General features: G+C 47.5%; 1 pseudogene; it reads left to right on the forward strand.

Annotated features, from left to right (window-relative positions):
• Nucleotides 1-7159: 7159 nt before the first annotated feature.
• LOC117436564 (uncharacterized) lies at nucleotides 7160-8433 on the forward strand (annotated as a pseudogene).
• Nucleotides 8434-10778: the final 2345 nt, after the last annotated feature.

The following is a 10778-nucleotide window of genomic DNA, read 5'->3' on the forward strand; positions in this document are numbered from 1 at the left end:
TCCTCCTGGTTTCCCGTGCCCCTCCTCACCGGCAGAGCATGAAACTGAAAAGTCCTTGATCAGCGTAAGCATTACTTAGGAGCAACTAAAATATCAGTGTGTTATAATACTGTTATCAGACTAAAGTGGAAAACAGCACTGCAGCAGCTACTAAGAAGGAGAAAAGTAACTCTTACAGCTGAACCCAGGACAGTATCCACCCATGGAATATCCATGCCATTTAGGTCATGCTCAGATCCCATTTTTTTTTCACTATACCATTGCTTTTTGTCTCATATATACACGCACACACAAAGAGAGATACCATTCCTTTGTCCATGGACCATCCCTATAAAGTTTGCTGAATTCACTCAGTCCACAGTGTCAGGCTCCATCTCTTGTAACAGCCTCTCAGGGCAGGAGAGATGGTATGCTGGGTTGGGTTGGGTTGTTGCCTGATGACAACACCACTGAATTCGTATGGGTGCTGCTGAGCTTGTCAGTTTTTGTCAAAGTTCATTCTTTGTTGGGATGATGGTCAGAGGGAAGTCAAGGTCAGTCAATGCTGACCTGAGGACAGTTCTGTTGCTGCTGCTGGCTTTCTTATGACTTCATTCTCCACTGACGGTCATGACAGCACATATCTTCTTTTCAAAGCCCAGAGTGGTAGAGATGAGCATCTGGCTTATAGGCTATAGAAGTGTTCTACAGCAGGCAACAGCATATGAGTTCATGGACTGCTTTCCCCCTAAATTAATCCCCCTGAGGTACACACTGGACTTCCCCATGTTCCCACGTTACCCACCCAGGTTCCTGGGCAAAAGCAATCCCATGAGTGGGTTTGCCTTTACCTGAAGGAGGAATAGCCCAGACTGTCTTCCCCAGCAAATTCTTTATGTGCACCACAGGAACTTTATCCCCCTTTACAGTATGCAAAAGTTCTGACTGGGCTGGGCCAGCCCTGTTGGCAGATCCCCTGGTGCTGACCAACCAGGTGGCTTTTGGTAAATGTGTATCCCAATCACAGAATCACAGAATCCCAAGGGTTGGAAGGGACCTCAGAAGATCATCTAGTCCAACCCCCCTGCAAGAGCAGGGTAACCTAGAGTACATCACACAGGAACTTGTCCAGGCGGGCCTCGAATATCTCCAATGTAGGAGACTCCACAACCCCCCTGGGCAACCTGTTCCAATGTTCTGTCACTCTTACAGTAAAGAAGTTCTTCCTGATGTTAACGTGGAACCTCCTATGCTCCAGTTTACACCCATTGCCCCTTGTCCTACCCCTGGATATCACTGAAAAAAGCCTAGCTCCATCATCCTGACACCCACCCTTTACATATTTGTAAACACTCATGAGGTCACCCCTCAGTCTCCTCCAAGCTAAAGAGACCCAGCTCCCTCAGCCTCTCCTCATCAGGGAGGTGTTCCACTCCCTTAAGCATCTTTGTGGCTCTGCGCTGGACTCTTTCAAGCAATTCCCTGTCCTTCTTGAACTGAGGGGCCCAGAACTGGACGCAATATTCCAGATGCGGCCTCACCAAGGCAGAGCAGAGGGGGTGGAGAACCTCTCTTGCCCTACTAACCACACCCTTTCTAATGCACCCTAGGATGCCATTTGCCTTCTTGGCCACAAGGGCACATTGCTGGTTCATGGTCATCCTCCTGTCCACCAGGACCCCCAGGTCCCTTTCCCTTTCACTACTTTCCAGCAGGTCAGCCCCCAACCTGTACTGGTACATGGGGTTATTCTCCCCAGATGCAAGACTCTACACTTGCCCTTGTTGAATTTCATCAACTTTCTCCCCACCCAACTCTCCAGCCTGTCCAGGTCTCGCTGAATGGCAACACAGCCTTCTGGTGTGTCAGCCACTCCTCCCAGTTTAGTGTCATCAGTGAACTTGCTGAGGGTACCCTCAGTTTCCTCATCCAGGTCGTTGATGAAAATATTAAACAGTACTGGTCCCAGCACCGACTGCTGAGGGACTCCACTAGTCACAGACCTCCAGCTAGATTCTGCCCCATTGACCACAACTCTCTGCCTTCTCCCTTTCAACCAGTCCTTGATCCGCCTCACTACCTGATCATCAAGCCCACACTTGCTTAGCTTATCTATGACGATGCTGTGGGAGACAGTATCAAATGCTTTACTGAAATCAAGAAAAAACACATCTACTGTTCTGCCATCATCCCTCCACCTAGTTACTTCCTCATAGAAGGCTGTAAGGTTGCTCAAACATGACTTCCTCCTGGTAAAACCATGTTGGCTGTTCTTAATGACCACCTCATCCTTGATATGTCTAAGATGGCATCAAGAATAAGTTGTTCCATCACCTTTCCAGGGACGGAGGTAAGGCTGACCGGTCTATAATTACCTGGGTCCTCCTTCTTGCCCTCCTTATAGACTGGCGTGAAAAAGAAACGCTGCTAGAATGATGATAAATATCAAGGGAAGGATTCCAAGTAAGTGGGGATTCCAGCATAATCTGCATTTTTTTTCCGAGCACTTTTCTGAATGTTTGTCATGCCTGCCTTTTCCCCATTGTTTCTAAGTGATTTATATAGGATATGTCTTGCACCCCACTACACAGGTCAGGGGCATTAGGATTGTAGGCGTCAGAGATGTGTAGGCGTAAGAGATGTTAACCGATAAACACAGTGATAGAACTCCACTTTGATCCACTGCTTGCAACACAAGTGGGATATGAAAGCTGCGAAAAGCAATTTGTTAAGGCTGGAGAATTTTAGTATTTCCTCCAGTCCATAGATGTTCATGAACTCCCTCTTGTGGAAGGTCTGTCTTTAAAAGTCATAAATAAATGGGTCTGAAGTAGGAATTTTCACCTTAGCATAGATTCAAAATGCAGTCAATTTGGATGTGGGGAAGCTACCTTCTCAAGTCCATCCGATCATATAGTCACAGAGCAGATGGAGCTGTGTGCAGGCTTGAGACTTCTTTTTCAGAAACCTAACCACTGAGACAGGGTTTGATGTTGAACGTCATGACTGGGAGTGACATTGCTTTCTTTTGTCTTTCAGATGCAAAGCTCACTGGTGGTATTCTTCTATACCCAAACTAAACCTACAGTCAAAACCAACTACGTCTTATCATCACACCAGACTCTTTACCATCAAAACTGTGTACAATCAAAGCTGATGGTTTACCATCAAACCTGGCTATTTACCATCAAGAATGGCTCTACCATCAAAACGGAATGCTTACTATGGAACCTGGCTTTGCCATCAAAACTGACTCTTCACCATCAAATGTGACTTTTTACCTCCAAACGTGACTGTTTGCTTCAAATCTGACTGTTTACCATTGAATCTGGCTTTACCATCAAAAAATGAGTCTTTACCTTCAAAATCAGCAACTCTCTGTCTTCAAACCGGACTTAACCAATGTTGACCATCAAAACTTTGGATTTATTGTTGAAACGTTTAGCATCAAGACAAAACCCATGTTTGAATTCCATTTCTTAATATACTGTCACTTGTGTGAAGTGTCAGTTGTCTGGTTTTGCCTCCCTAAAGTGGCTAGCTAAAGAGAAATTCACACTGTGATTTTAATATTTATTATTAAATGCTATCAAACTGTGATGCATTTCATGTTCACTGCTCCTGCATCGGGAGACCAGTGAGTGGGAACCTGTGTAAAATACAGTTCATCTGACTAAACTGTCTGGTCTAATTAATCGACTTGAGGGACAGAGATCTGAGTTGTTCCCCCACTTGCCTTATGTTTGACTGAAGCTCATGGAAGGGAACGGATAAAATCCCTCCTTAATTTAGGGTGGGAAACCAGCTCTCAAAACAAGTAAATCAGCACACACCTCCCATGTATGCTTGCTAAATGAGGAGCTATGCAACAGTAGAGTTTCACACTTTATTTCAAAGAAAGTCTCCAGGCTGAAGCAACAGGTCCTCCTGCTAAATGAAAGCATTACTGTTGCAGTGGATTTACATCGAACATCACATTTTTAACAATGATTGATACAGAGTATGTCATGCAAATCACTTGTGAACGCCAAGTCATACTTCAAATCAGTCCCTATCTGTGCAGCATTTACATTTTAAACTGTAGCTAGAAACACTTTCCCAGAAAATACAGGTATTCAACTGGTAAACCACAAGTCTCAGTCTGTAGGATTTGGTGTACAAGAGATCTAGCTTTTCCAGCCAGCATATCTACATAGGAACGCACTAAATCTTGAAAATATGCCTTGTTTTCATCTAGAAAGCATTCTAAATGCTGCTCAGTTGACAGAGGTGCAGTTTTGTACCGGTTTAAACTGATTCGAAATGTGAAGCAACGTAGAGCTTATTTTGTCAGAATAGTGTCAATTTTGAGTCACTCCGGCTGAGCCGAAGTTTTCTGTACATTTCTCTGCCTGCACTGCACTGGCACCGGGGCTGATGGAAGCGGCCACACGGTTCAGATGCTGAGCGGAGGCGGCAAGGCAAAAGGAAGGGAAAGAGAGCGGCGGGAGCAGGCGGCTCAGCTCAGCTCAGCTCTTCTCATCTCTGTCGGCCGCTGTGGCGCGGGTCAGGCACCCGGCCGCTGGCCTCCTGGCTGACGGGCAGCGGAGGGGTGGGAGTCCGCGGCGGGGCTGGGCTGGGCGACGTCCCCGCTATGGAGCGGACGGACCCAGCCTCGCCGCCGCTCGACCGGCAGGACCGGGGAGGGGCGGGAAAGCGCTGAGGCGGCGCTGCGCTGCGCCTGCCCCCGCAGCACCGGTTGCCGCCACCCGGAATTACCGAACGGGTCTGGGTCCGAGCGTGAGGCGGAGTGAGAAGGGCGAGGCGACGTGAAGCCAGGGATCCCTCGGAGCCGTGCTCCGCCCCCGCCTGCCGTGTCGGGATCGGTTTGCTTTGCCTGTGGTTGGGCTCTGGCCGCTCCCGACAGCGGACACGTTCCGTGCCGCGCCGCTCCCTGAGAGCGGCGGTGCCAAAATGCCTTCAGGAACGAAAACCTGTCGGAAAGGCAAAGCTGGGGGTGAACGGGCGGGTGCTTGATGCTTAGTGCTGGTGACGGATGGTCGGACAGTTCCATTTCGGACTGGACGTTAACCGACTTTGAGAGCGTATCTTGCGACCCGGGAGAAGCAGACCGTCAGACCGCGGCGAAACACCGGGCACACACCCCTGGGGGGACAGCGAGACCCCTGGGGCGTCACAAACTGCGGCCCTGGGCGGACACACACCAGACGCCTGTGCGGAGAGATGCAGACCCTGGGGCCGCTCTCGCTGCTCCCTACAACTCGCGGTCCCCGACATCGGGGTGGCCAGTAGTGGCAGGAAGCGTTGCTGGGCTCCGACAGCGGGGAATGAGACCTTCGAGTGCCTCTCTACTTCGTGTACCTTAGCTGGCTTCCACTTAAGATTTTCCTTAACTGGAATAACTCCGAGTTTCCCAGCCTGGCACTTGGACTCTTTCTTTATGACAGTAAACGAGTGCGGCGTGTTTGTGTTCGGGTTATTCCTTTTTTTTTTTTTTTTTTTAAAACGGTTTGATTTTTTTTTTTTTCTGGTAGCGTTGCAGTGTGAAAATGTAGTTTGCAAATATGAGACACGGAAGTTCCTTCATGTCTTCATGTCTACCTGTAGTAGTCTGGTATTGCTCCTTATTTCTACTGAGGTACTTTTGTGTATGTTATTGTTTTACAATCACAGCTGCAGATGTTTGTTTTGTCACGAGAAAAGTGTGTAATCGCTACTCCCCACTTAAACGCAGTTTTGTGAGTGGGGTTTTTACTTTGGTTGTTGTTGTTTGGGGTTTTATAATAGTTTTTACCAGTTATTTCGTTCTTCAAATCCAAAAGTCGAAAACGCAGTTCTCATTTGTTGCACTGATCTAAAACAGGGTTGTGATGAATAAAGCCTTCAGCACTAGGCTGCAATTTTGTGAGTCCCCTAAGGCAACCGAAGGGACTGGTATTGGAAAACCTGTAGTTTTTTCTATTTAGAAATCTATTTGTAACAATCGGTTTTGAGGAAGCTTTCATAATACGCAGACTTAGCCAGGTCTTCTGTGTTGTGCAGAGAAAAGTACATTTCACCTTTGTGTTCCTGGCTTCCATTATTTACAAGTCTCTGAACGCTAACCCTGCTCGGGAAGAGGGCTGGTATCTATCTGTAGGGTTACCTGCTCTGCTAGTTACTCTCGTATTTTTCCATCTTAGTTCTTATATTTATGAGCAGAGAATTACAAATGTCAATTAAGTTGCAATAAGGAAAAAGACCAGAGTGGTAGTCTCTCTTGTACTGGAAGTATTGAAACAGAGAAATACACCATAGTTCAAAACAGTGTGTTGACCTGCATGTTTAAGTGGCAGTGTTTAAGATGTTCATCGTGTGTTTTTGCGTTGTGGAGCAGACCTGGTTCTTCTGGGTGTTCCTGCAGAATGCTCCCTTTTAAACATCCTTTTTCAAACAGAAACAGTAAATACTTTTGAAATCTAAATTTCTTGCAGTTGTTAGCGACGGAATTGCCCCACCACGTAAAATTCTTTTTCCACTTGAGAAAATCGGCATGGATTGGCAACAGCCACTGAATGTTGGAGTTGGACTGCAGAATCTGGGCAATCCGTGTTACCTTAATGCTACTCTGCAGTGTTCAAGAGACGCACCTCCTCTCGCCACTGACGTGCGTTCTCTGCAACACGAGAAGTCAGTGACACAGACCCGGACCCCGGGGCGGACAGAGCAGCAGACCCCGCAGCTGACAAACTCGGACCCCAGTTCCGACAGACGCCTACCCCGCAGCCGCTCTCGCTGCTCCGTGCTAGTGGCGGTCCCCGCGCTCGGGGTCGCCAGCAGCAGCAGGAAGCGTTACTGGGCTCCGGCAGCGGGCCAGGGGGAGCTTCGAGGGCCTCTCTACTTCGTGTACCTAACTGGCTTCCAGTTATGGTTAAAATGATAAAGAACTGCGAGTTTCCCGGCTTGACAGCTGGATTCTTTTTTATGAAAGTATAAAGGTACTACGTGTGTGCCTCTCGGGGACGTAGGGGTTGGATTTTGTTGAAACAGACGTGCTGCGCCTCCCTGAGACGACAACCCCAACCTGTTGCTGTATTTAACTTGGGTTGCAGGAGGTGCGAGCCTCTCAGGGACTTCACAGGTGGGTTTTATGGAAGCAAAACGCGCTGCCTCCCGTCGGCGGCGGTCGTCCCGTTCAGAAATGAATAGCAGCGAAGCTGCCCCTGAGGGCAGAGATGTGTTCTGTGGTCTTTTAGAGAAACAGAAGGCTCGCGCCTCTCTGCCGGGGCAGAATGGGCCGAGAAAAATTGGCCTAATTTGCAAAGTGGAACAGACCGAATAAGCACCCTGCGAGAGGACGCAAAACTGCGGCCCGGAAGGGGTAACTCGGTTCTCTGCCCTACCGGGCGCCATCTTGGCTGCTGCACTGGAGGCTGGCGAAGAGCAATAAACAGCTGAATCTCAGTTCCTACAAGCTTCACAAGACCCGGTCCGAGCCCTGCAGGACCAGGCAGTTAACTTAAAAGAGCAGTTAGACAAAGAGAAAACTCACGCTAACTACTTGCCATTAGCCCTGAAAGAGCAACTCCTTGCAGAGAAAACCGCCCCTCCACAAGTCGCAGAAAACAACTGAATATCCCCGCAGGGACCTGGGAGAGGCGAGGCTAAGGTTACAAAAATGAAGCGTTCCTGCCGCTTCTCTCCGCCCCTTGATAAATAGGGAATATACTTAGGATGGCGGAGAGGACGAATTCCCACTGCTTGCCACCAAAGAGGTGCCGTTATACTGCTACGGAACGAGCTAAACTTCGAACGGAATCGGGTCGTCCTCGAGGAGAATCAGAAACAGAATGTGTTTGGAGAGTATCGCTGTCTGGGGGAGGTGAATTTTCACTGAGTGAGAAGGAAGCTGAGGGATACTTGGGGCCAGGAGTAGTTCTAGCCACCGGCGACCACTGTGCACCCTGGTCCTTAAAGAGCAGCTTATTGGGCTGGAGGACTTGACCCTTTGGAAAGGGGAGATGCCCTCGCCATCACAGGGACAGTCGACCAGTGGGTAGCAAATGTGAAGAAAGCAGCGTATCTGCAAAGGATGTACGATCGGGAACTTAAGCAGGAGTCCCCGATGACGATAGCGGTCGATCCCGGAAACATAAGCCTTCCCTCATTCGGGCTCTTCCCGACTCCTTGAAAGCCATGGGGATCCAGTTACAGGGAAAGAGAAGAGCACCATCCCAAAGTGAAAGGGCCGTTGCTGCCCTGGAAAGACTGCTTTCACCTGGTCGAAAGACAGAGAAGAAAATACGGACGTGGGGGGAAGTTGCCCAGGGGTTGATTAATGATGGGAGAAAGTGCGGCCCCCTCGGTATTTCTGGTGAAATTGATACTAAGGGACTGAAACGAACAGAGATAAAAAAATCCCTCTTCGCCCGACTGATGGGAACAGCAGACACCCCCTATTTTCCCAGGAGCTAGAAAGAGTCCTAGTAAGAGGCAAGCGTTGTGGACATTGGAGTGATGACAGGGTATTTCTAAAGTTTGAATGGATGGATTACCCAGGGGTAAATTGGAAAAGCTGGTGCTAGAGTGGCCTGAAAGTAACCCCAGGGGTGGAGGGTGAAAATACATTCGACAGCTCACTGAAAACAGTTAAGGCAAATTACTTGTTTTGTGGGACATTTTTCACTTGCTTCGTATATTTTGTGCAACTTCATGCATGGAGAACTCGACTCATAACACTATTGCCAATTGTCCTACAAGATTTCAGAGGACTGCACAATTTTGTTAGATGGTTTCTTCCTTGGTTGGGAGTGAGTGAATTAGAAAAAAAAATGATTGTAAATATATCTGCAGGAATTAAGAACATTGAAAACAAAATTATAGATGTTAGACAGACATTAGAGTTTGAGGTATCCAGCGTATCCCAGGTGACGGTGCAAAACTGTACGGGCCCGGACTTGCTATTAGCTTCCCAAGGAGGCATCTGTACGATCCTAAGTACAAGGTGATGCGTACACACGGATCAGAGCAGCTATCTGTGTAGGTGAAATGTTAACCGATAAACACAGTGAGAGAACTCCACTTTGATCCACTGCTCGCAACACAAGTGGGATATGAGGAGGGCAGTGAAAAGCCATCCTTTAAGTCTGGAGACTTTTAGTATTTCCTCAAGTCCATGGATGTTCCTGAACTTCATCTTGTGGAAAGTCCGTCTTTAAAAAAAATTAAATAAATGGGTCTCAAGTAGGAATTTCTGGATAATAGAATCTCTCTCAAAAAAAGCTACCGCAGCAGTGTGTTTTGAAAGAGCCTGGAGCTTCTGAAACGGGCTAGAGACAGGCAACAGCTGAGAAGGAATTGTTAGGTTGTGCCTTTTCACCAGGACTCCCCCGTAATTTAATAAGGATGGAAAGGGCTTGTGATAATGTGTGATTTAAGGAAAATGGAGGTGGGATGGGAGAAGGAGCAGCTTTCAAGCAGTTGCTTTCCTACATTCCTACAAATTCTCTCCAGCAAGTTTCTAAAGGCTTCTGAAGGCTTAGTGCGTAAGATTTGGTGAGCTTGAGCACAAGACCGTTGGTAAAACAAGGAGGCTGTCTAGACAAAACCTCGCCTAAATTTACCTAAGTCGACCACTTGCTATGAAAGGAGGTAGCTTTGTCCTAACCGTGTGTACGGTTCGTCCACCTTAGCATAGATCCATAATGCAGTCAGTTTGGATGTGAGGGAGCCACTTTCGTACAAAGAACATTTGGAAGGTAATATGATCACACACAAGAACATCATTCCATTAGCCTGGGTAAATTAAAGAGATATATTGGGCACCACAAATAGCCGTTTAAGATATCACATTTTAATGCTAAGAAATACTACATTTCCTGCTACAATAGGCTTAGTTATACGTTACTCTCGATAGTTATTCCTGCCGGATAGATGAACTCCATCTAAATACAGCAAATTAACTGCCAAGGCATTTCCTTCATGCTTCTAGGCAGGCATCCTCACCTGGTTAAATAAATAGATTTTCAGAAGGGAAGAACTCAGACAAAAGTGCTTCATGGCTTATTAATGCTTTTGCAATCTCACATTTCTCCAGAAATACTTTATTGGTTGCTTTTCACACCCTTGCACTCATTGCTACCACTGATTCTGGCTTATTTGCATTACAACGCTACTTGTCCAGAGCTCAAACTGATGCATGCATTGCTCAAAACCAAAACCTGAAGTTGCAGAACAGAAGACTCGAAAGACGTGATGTGAGCAGCTCTGAGATTACGCTGCTTTGCAAACGCCGGACATACGACTCAAAATCCTTTCTAGAAAGAGTTTAAATGTGCTCCATTAAGCAAAGGTATCTCCACACTGACACACTGACACTTGCTCAAGGATTGTACCTCGGTTGGTTGAGTTTCACTCCCTTGAAAGTACTTGTATCTGAGCAGCCATCCAAGCAGACCACACAGTTCTACACGCTCTGGGGAAAATCTAAGGTGTAGAAAAGTTTACTTTGTTCTTTTCCTCTCAGCCTCCGTTGCAAACATGCAGTAAAGCAGAAAACTGGCAGGATGACACCCCATGCAAAACAAGGCACATCAGCAAGACTGGAACAACCGACCGGCCTCTCCTTGACAGTCAAAAGGGGATTTGAAACACATCACCTTGGTAAGTCTGTGGCTTTGCCAGGACGCCCCGTTTCCCTGTGCTGTATCCCGAGCTGCTCTGCAACTCCAACAAGCAAAATCGCTTTGCTAAAGCACTGGGTCTCCAAAGCGGTCACTGGCACAGCAGGCACGGCTCAGGTACAACAAGTTTGTGAAAAA

Source organism: Melopsittacus undulatus, chromosome 8 (genome assembly GCF_012275295.1).
Source record: "Melopsittacus undulatus isolate bMelUnd1 chromosome 8, bMelUnd1.mat.Z, whole genome shotgun sequence".
NCBI lineage: Eukaryota > Metazoa > Chordata > Aves > Psittaciformes > Psittaculidae > Melopsittacus > Melopsittacus undulatus.